General features: G+C 44.6%; 1 pseudogene; it reads left to right on the forward strand.

Annotated features, from left to right (window-relative positions):
* Positions 1-5,905: 5,905 nt before the first annotated feature.
* Positions 5,906-6,288, forward strand: LOC114105352 (small ribosomal subunit protein uS8-like; annotated as a pseudogene).
* The last annotated feature ends 2,419 nt before the right edge of the window (positions 6,289-8,707 follow it).

Consider the following 8,707-nt stretch of genomic DNA (forward strand, 5'->3'; position numbering starts at 1 on the left):
GAGGCTGGGGGCAATTTACATCATCCCTTCCAAGGGCACAGCCCCAATAACTTAAAGACCTTCCACTAGGCCCCGCCTCTTAAGATACCACCACTTCCCAATAATGCCACCCTGGGTACCATGCCTTTACCACATGGGTTTTTGGGGACACTCCAGGTCCACCCTACAGCAGTCACATTTGGGTTCCTTCTTCCCAACTGTGGTATGTTCTGCTCATGGATCCTATCCTCCACATCTTTTAGAGTCAAAGAATGTGACTGTCAAATAAAACTATGAGAAATTTCCATACATTTTTTTAGTGTGTCTGCTTGGCACATGGAGGTTTTAGAATTATAAGATACCCATCAAATAAGAGCATTAGATGGTACTGGGGGAGAATAGAAGGGTCTGGAAAGCAAGGAACACTGTCTTCTTCCTTGCTAATGCCCTAATCTCAGTGAATGAGGAAAGGGCTTGATTTTACTTGTCACTCAAATGAAGGCTAAGCTCAACACATCTTAGGTTTCTTCTGTGAAATAATTGACTTTTTATTGTTGTAACAATGGAAAGTTGATTTATATTAAAACATACATGTATACTCCCAGATATTCTTATTTGAAAACTGATGATGGAATTAACCCAAGGATTTTAAAGGCAGCTGTTGTTAAAAACCTGTGGAATCCATTTATTCTTCCACTTAATAAACATCTAATGAACACCTGCTGCGTTTCATGCACTGAGATAGACAGTAGATAAACCCAGAGATTCATTCTTTTATTTATAAATATCGGTGGATGCTTAGTTAGCTCAAGTTTCTGCCTCAGGCCTCTTTCCTTCTGTAGAAGAGGTTTACATATAAATAAATGATAGTAAAATGTGTGAAGGTCTTGCTTGTTCTATAAACCCTGATTCCTCAGAGTGTGCCTTGAACTTGGTGCACTGAGTCTCTTGTTAGAAATGCAGAGTCTCCATTGTGTGCATATGCCACATTTTCTCAATCCATTCGTCTATTGTATATATAAAAAGAACAGATTAAAAAATTTAAAAAATAGGAATGCAGATTCTGTGTGGTTCCTTGATCTCCTAGATCAGAACCTGCATTTTAGCAAGTGGCCCCTTGGGGATTTGCACACTCTGAGGCCTGAGAAGCATGGGGATAGAACTGGTAACTAGCTTTAGGAGGGGCTGCACAACTCCTGGAGAGGGTCTTGAATGACCCTTAGGGGCTTGCTAAGAAAAATGATGAATGCAAAAGTGTGGGCGTGCAAAAAGTTGTGAGGGAGGGCAGAAGGAACTTTGGGGATGTGAAGCAGGAAGAGGATGGGAAAGAATGGGGGTGATGCAAAGTACGGGTCACACTAGCCAGGCAAGAGTGGACAAACATGGACTGCAGTGGAGAAATCTGGGGTGACAGGAAAACTGCAAACTGAATAAAAGGTATGGAGACCAATGCCATTAACCCCGAGTTTCCTGTGGCTTTCCTGTTTCCATAGCACAGACCTGTACTTTCCAGATGGGATCCTCTTGGGCTTCTTTGGAATCATCATTTATATTTTCTTACAAATATTTTTCTAGAAACTTCCATGCTAGCTGTGGCACCAGGTTCTCAAGGGTGCTCAAGAGTAAAAACTTGAAAATTGGCCCTTCTGGTTGTTTCCAATTGCACTGTGAAGGTGGAAAACTTGTGTGCTCTAAAGTGTGATTATACTGTCAGGGCCTGCGTGCCACATGCCAAATAAAAGCCAAGGTAAGTAAGTGCTGTGGGAAGAGGGATGTGTCCCTCTAGCTAGAGGAGTTGGGAAGGAATTTTAGAGGAGGTGATGTGCAGCTGCAGGTAGGTCTTGAGTTGCTTCTCCACTCCTGTCAGTAGAAGGAAATGTTCTGGCTGATTGATTCTTAGCTGCCCACTGAGAAGCATTCTTGGTGCAGAGCAATCAGTGAGGAGCGTTTATAGATGAGGGATGTCTGCGCTGGAGTGGAGAAATGTCACAGTACTTGCTTTTTTTTAAATTTTTTTTATTCAGTGTAAAATCATGCTCAAGTCTCAGTTGCAAAGAAATCCAGGCCTAGCCCTAAAGGAGGCTCCTCCTTCACCATTCCAAGCCATGCAAAGGCCCTGGAATTTTTCTCAGAAGTGTTCCCTGTTCTCCAGTCTATGTTGTTCCCTATGGATATCTTTTTCCTTTTTTTTTTTTTTTTTTTCAGTGAATGTTAAAAGTAGGAATTTTGAAGAATAAATGTTTGCGGTGCAAGAAGGGACCTGATAGCAGGTTTCCTCTCCCTGTGGGTATCTTTATCATCTAAGTTCTAGAATCCTTTAAAAGGAGTCTCTGTTGCTTCCATGCTAAATTAGGGATTAGGACTGTTTGGGATTAGGTTGAGAACTGCTGGTCTGGGGTTCCTCTGCACCAGAGGGAGGCATAACCAGCATCTCCCACCAAGGTCCCGCCTCTTCCCGGGTACTGAGGTGCCACTTCAGCTTCCTCCTCTACCCTTCCAAGCCTGTCACTATCTCCTTCCCCCCTAGGAGCCTTCCACCTGGAATTTCTCTGCTTGCTTTTAAAACCCAGGTGAGGCTTCTGTGATAGGTTGAAGAATGTCCCCCAGAGGTGTTCACCTTCTTAGCCCTGGATCCTATGAGTATGCGACTTTATATGACAAAAGGGACTTTGCAGAAGCGATCAAGGATTTTGAGGTGGTTATCGTATGCTGAATTTTCTGGGTGGGCCGCATGAAGTCACAGGAGTCCCTACAGATGACATAGTGAGAGGTCTGAAGATGCTGCGCTGCTGTCATTGATGCCAAGGGAAGGGCCATGAACCAAGGAAGGCAAGTGGTCTCTAGAAGCTAAAAAGGCCAGGAAATATTATCCCCTGGAGCCTACAAATGGATACAGAGCCCTGCCAACACCTCGTTCCTAGCCAAGCGAGACTCATTGCAGACTCCGGGCCTCTGGATCTGTAAGATTCTAAGTTTCAGTTGTTTTAAGCCATTGAACTTGTTATGTCAGCACTAGGAGCAGAAGAGAGGTCTCTTTTCTTGGGGGAGGGGCAGAGTGTAAGAACTAGGGCACCAAACCCACCACTCTGCTTCTCACTGCATTGTTAAAATATTCATCATAGACTTATCCTACCATCAAACCAAGAGGAGCTAAAGGCCTCAGGAGAGAGGGCAATTCCCAATCGCTGGAGCAGGAGTTCAACGTCACTTGCCAGGGATTTGGGAAGAGATCCTGCTTCTGTATGGGTGGGAGGCAGGGCAAAGAGGAGGGATTAGTCTAGAATGTTCTTTTCTGTGCTTTTCCTACCTAGGTTTCCATTATTTTGAGTTAAACAGAAAGATGCCTTTCTTTCTTATGGTCAAATAACAAACCCCTTGTTCACAACACTGGATTTTTTGTTTTTGTTTTTGCATTTGAAAATGGTAATGTAAGCTGCTGAATAATCCTTTATTTGAATAACATTCAAATAGCTGAAGGAGCTTACACCACACACAGTGTGTATGTGAATCAGGTTCATTTTTGCATTTTCTACCAAAGGGATTTTTTCCCAGCATTTCAAAAGCGAAACAACCTGTTCCATGAGATCTAACAAACCCTAGGAGTCTACTGACCTCGCTCAGAAGCATTAGGTCCTGACAAATATTTTGGACTCATGAATTACAGACTTTTCTGAGAAGAGCCACATCTCCACGTCAACTCTCCACATAGGTAGACCAGTTAATGGAGGGCTGGCGGACTCATGAGCCTCAGTTGTCTTGTCTATAAAATGGGGATAACAATACCCAAGAATATAGGGTTGTCCAAAGGACTCAATGAGTGTGCTAAGCACAGCACCAAGTGGATCCAAGATCTAGAATGAAGGAATTTCCTGGGTCTTCCGTGTCTAGATTTCAGCATTTCTTCTGTTACCAGCCCACCTTATTATCCAGGTAGAGCTGTAAATGAAGATAGGAGTTGGTTCTGATCTTTCCTACCCAGAGAAGGTGAGCGTTCACCGTGCACCCAGAGAGGGCAATGCTTAGCCCAAAGGAGAGCAAGCGCCATGGTGGAGCTTTGGGTGCAGAATCTCAGAGAGCCGAGGACCCTGGGCTGGAGGAACAGAGACCCAGTTTGGAGGACATCCCTGGGTGGTTTCTTGCTCCCATTTAGCACCGTACAGAGGACATGAATATCCCTAGCTTGTTGGGCAGAGATCAAAGGGGGGCTGGACATGGTCCGTGGTGGCAAATCCAGCACTCCTTGGGAGGAAATGCACATGTCCTGGGGATTTTCCAACAACACCGTCTTCCTGGGTGATATGGTTTGAATGTGTTTTAAGGTAGTCCCCCAAAATTCATGTGTTTAAAATCAACCCCCATTGTGAGGCATTTAAAGAGTGGAAACAATCCATGGTGTTTAGAGGAGGTCATTAGGATAAAATAAGGCCATCAGAGTGCAGCCTCCATAACTGAATACTGGGGGCTTTACCAAAAGAAGGAGAGAGAGACCAGAAAATACACAGGTGTGTGCACACTTTTTGTCTCTTGCCATGAGATGCCTGGTATGCCTCAGGACTCTGCTGGCAAGAAGGCCATCACCAGATGCAGGCCCTCAACCTTAGACTTCCAGAACTGTAAGTCAAACTAAACCTCTTTTCTTAACGCAGTAGCCTTCCTCTGGTATTTCATCATAATAATACAAACAAATGAATGTACTAGGGAAAATGGCATATTGCAACAGAATGAAATGAACATGGAATTTCATTTCTTCTCATTCTTCCTAGATGCTTCTAACTAGAACAGTTATATCTACCACCACTCTTGACACAAAGCCCCACCCTCCAGACTTAAGTCAAACATACTCAAAGCCATTTCCCAGCTCCAGGAAGTTTCTGTCACCTCTTTCCATCTCAGGAGGTGGTGAGCCTGGGACTTAGTTTGTCTTAGGTCCCAGGGCTGTTTGATCTATGGTCCTTAGACTGTATCTGAAGATTGAGCATTCTGTAGGGTGCATTCTTGAGCTAATGACTTTTCTTGACCCTCACGGATTCATAAGAAGATTAGAAAGTCGCCCAAGCTCAGGTAAAGGTCACTTTCCCTGTTGGCAGAAGCGCACAAACCAAAATTACCACATTTTTATCACACTGACTGTCACTGACCATCAATAGTCACTTACTCACTAGGAAACTAGAGTGAGCCACCAGTAAAAAAGCAGTTGTCCCCAATTTCCACGATATCAGCCAGGAATCGCAAGGATAGACACTGTCTTTGTGCGTCTCTGCCTACCTTAATAAAAGCGCAGACTCCCCTATAAGCCTGGCCTGTGTGTGTATCGTTGCCCATGGAGAAATGGTGGGTGGTCTTGGCGTCTCCAATTCCACCCTCAAAGATGCTGACATTCTGATTCCCAGAGCCATGACTATATACCCTAATGAGGGACTTTGTAGTTGCAATCGAGTGACACTGAGATGGGAAGATGATTCTGCTTAGGCCTAATGTCATCCCAAGAGTCCTGATAAGGGAAGAAAGGAGGCAGGAGGTCAGAGTCAGGGAGAGGGATGAGACAAGGGGAGTCCAGAACCTGAAAAATGGGAACCTGAGAAACCGACCCGATAGGGCAGGCTTTGAAGAAATGTAGGCACCATTCTGTTCAGAAAAGTGATTTAACCTTGGGGAACAATATTAAGTTTCTTTCCCCTTCACTTGTGGGGTGTGTGTGTGTGTGTGTGAGTGTGTAGTGGGGGCGGGGGAGGGTGTTACAGTAAGAGTGACACATGTACAACAGAAGCCAGGGGTCCAAACACACAAGGCAGAAGGACCTGAGCCCGTCTTTCTCCCCAAGGACTGCCCGGCAGAGACACAGGCCCTCCTACATTATCTCTGCGTTTCAGTGCAATTCAGGTGGGAATGCCTTATTCAGCTCTCCATTGAGCTCTTCCGCCATCTTTCCACGGCCACAATGGAGCGCAGGGAAGTCCTGGCTGACGCTCTCGAGAGCATCAACCGTGCCAAAAAGAGAGGCAAGTGCCAGGATTTTATTAGGCTGCGCTCCAAAGTCACTGTTGCTTTCTGACTTTGATGCTGAAGCCTGGTGAGTGTGAGATCTCTGAGATCTCAGAGGTCCACAGAGCTGGGAGGTGAAACAAGCGTGGGGTGATCACGTCCAGGTTGGATATCTAGAACCCAACTACCTAGAAAAATTGGCAGAGGAATCTGCTCCCATCCTCTCAGTTTAATTTCATTATACTGACAACCTCAGCGGGCGTCATGGACCATGAAGAAGTGAGATGAAAACACCCAGCAGGGGAAATCCTGAGATTCTTTCTCTAGGTGGGTAACATCTACCTACATATGTACCTATACAATGCTTCAATGGAAAAGTGCTTTATTGCCTTAAACATCACGTCAGCTCTATAACAGTAGAAATGTGCAAGGTGGTCTCCACCCCAAGCAGATCCTCCAGGTGCATTAAAAAGAGGAGGAGTTATCCTGGTCTTATTACTCAGGTGATCACAGAACAAAGCGATACGACTGCTTTGATCTCCTTGACTTCTCTGGAGAATTTTCTACTTGTCATCCAGAAGTTCATCTTTTTATGGTCTTTACAAGCTGTTTGATCCAAATACTGTCTCTAGACATGGCTGGTCTCCTTGCCACTAACATCTCTTTCTCCCTCCACCAAATGCCGTCCAGCCTTGGTGGGGGGCCTTTGCTGCTCCAACAGACTGTTTTGCCCCAGAGTAACCTGCCCACCCCATCCACTCATCTGCTACTTTTCTCTTGGTGGCTCTATGATTTTCTGAAACTTGAAAGCTTAAGTCATATTTGACTCACTGTTTCTTACCTCAATTCAGGTTCCAGGGTCATTATTTTATTGTTCATTTCTATTATAACTCACATTTATTATGTGCTTGACAGCTCAAACTTCATTGCACATGGGGCTCACCAGGGGGACTTTTAGCAAATGCTGTCTCCACCCAAGTCCCCACCCCAGCCATTCTGAATTCATTGTTCTGAGGTGGGGCTACGATCTGGAAATTTAGGTGGGCATGAGAATCACCTAAAAAGTTTGTTAAAGTGGATTGCCGGGGCGTCATCACCACAGTTTCTAAATCGGTACCTGAGGGGTGGGGCCTGAGAGTTTGTATATGACAAGTTCCCGGGCGATGAGAGGGCTAGGCTAGAGGTGGGGACACGGCTTAGCGTTGGAGCTCTCATCTGGCACGTGTGAGGGCCTGGGCTCAATCTGCAGCAGGGGAAAGTAAATGACTGGGCTAAAGCAGAGTGTTAAAAGAAGTCTAGGTAATTCTCAGGGGAACTCAGTGATGAGAACCACTGACCTAGAATAAATTCGCATGGAGAATATTATCAACTGAAATTACTTCCATGGAATAATTTTCGGTCAGTGCTCACTATTATCGGGAGTTGGCTAAATTCTGTAATTCTCCTATTAGTTTTAGTACCTAGGTATTCCTACGTTGTTCTTCCATGGAAATAATTCAAAGATACAAAGTTAGAAACACTGTGATAAACAGCGGCTGAGGAGGTGCAGATTAGAGAGCACTCTAGCCTGCTTATAAGAAACCAACGGCAAGTCCAGTGAGACTCCGCCTACACAGCTCCAGGATAGTAAACTGACTCTGCGTTATTGCTAGAGATACACACACGTACCCACAAAGAGTCACGATCATAAATCCATCATCTGGATCTTCCTCTTCACTATCCTATCCATCCAGGGCAGAGGAAACGGTAGGGACCAAAACAGAAAGTCTATCTGCTGGAAATTATGGATGGAAAATTTGGACTCAGCACTCATTCTCACCACTTTAATATTTTAAGTGTTATTCTTCCTTCTAACAGAGTTCTTTCAGCCTGTCTTTTCCCTGCTTTTCATTTTTCTTTTATTCCTTCCTTTAATTTATTTTTGAAGAAATTCAGTCATTTCATTACTGTTCCAACTGTCATGATAATTACAGTCCTTTTGAGGTCTCTGCAGTTCTGTATTTCTTATCATGTCTTCATCAGCTGTTTCCAACCCCATTTATTTAGTCCTTTTAACCAAACTTCCAAGGGTTGAGTTGCATATAGATTTATATGTGAAACGTAATAGTGTTTTATGGGACCATAACATATAATTTCACTTTTTTGGGGGGTGTACTGGGGATTGACCTCAGAGGCACTCACCCACTGAGCCACATCCTCAGCCCTAGTCTGTATTTTATTTAGAGACAGGGTCTCACTGAGTTGCTTAGTGTCTCGCTTTTAATGAGGCTGGCTTTGAACTTGCCATCCTCCTGCCTCAGCCTCCTGAGCTGCTGGGATTACAGGCCTGTGCTAGCGCGCCTGGCAACATATAATTTAAAATGATGGTGTTCAATAAACCTTCTGTTTCTTATTCTTTCAATTAAAAAAAAAGAATATTATCAACTTGAGTCACAAGTGATCTGTAGCAATTGACCTGACAAAGATTATGTGTTTCCAGAAGTCAGTGGAATCCCCTGGCATGCTCTCGATGGTATCTTCTATACCTCCCCATTTTAGATGAATAATCTTGGGCACAAACACCAGGCTTTTCCAGTACCAGGTGTTGCATGCTTCTTGATGCCTGCAGATGAAGTGAGGGGAAGACCCAGCTGTCACCCATAACAGGAGAGGAAATGGTCATGCTTTATTAAATAAGCATGTGGCCAGGCCTGGGCAGGCATGTCTGCAGCAGCATTATAGCCACCCAGCAAGCCATGAGTGTGGT

The sequence above is a fragment of the Marmota flaviventris genome, chromosome 14 (genome assembly GCF_047511675.1).
Source record: "Marmota flaviventris isolate mMarFla1 chromosome 14, mMarFla1.hap1, whole genome shotgun sequence".
NCBI classification, from domain to species: domain Eukaryota; kingdom Metazoa; phylum Chordata; class Mammalia; order Rodentia; family Sciuridae; genus Marmota; species Marmota flaviventris.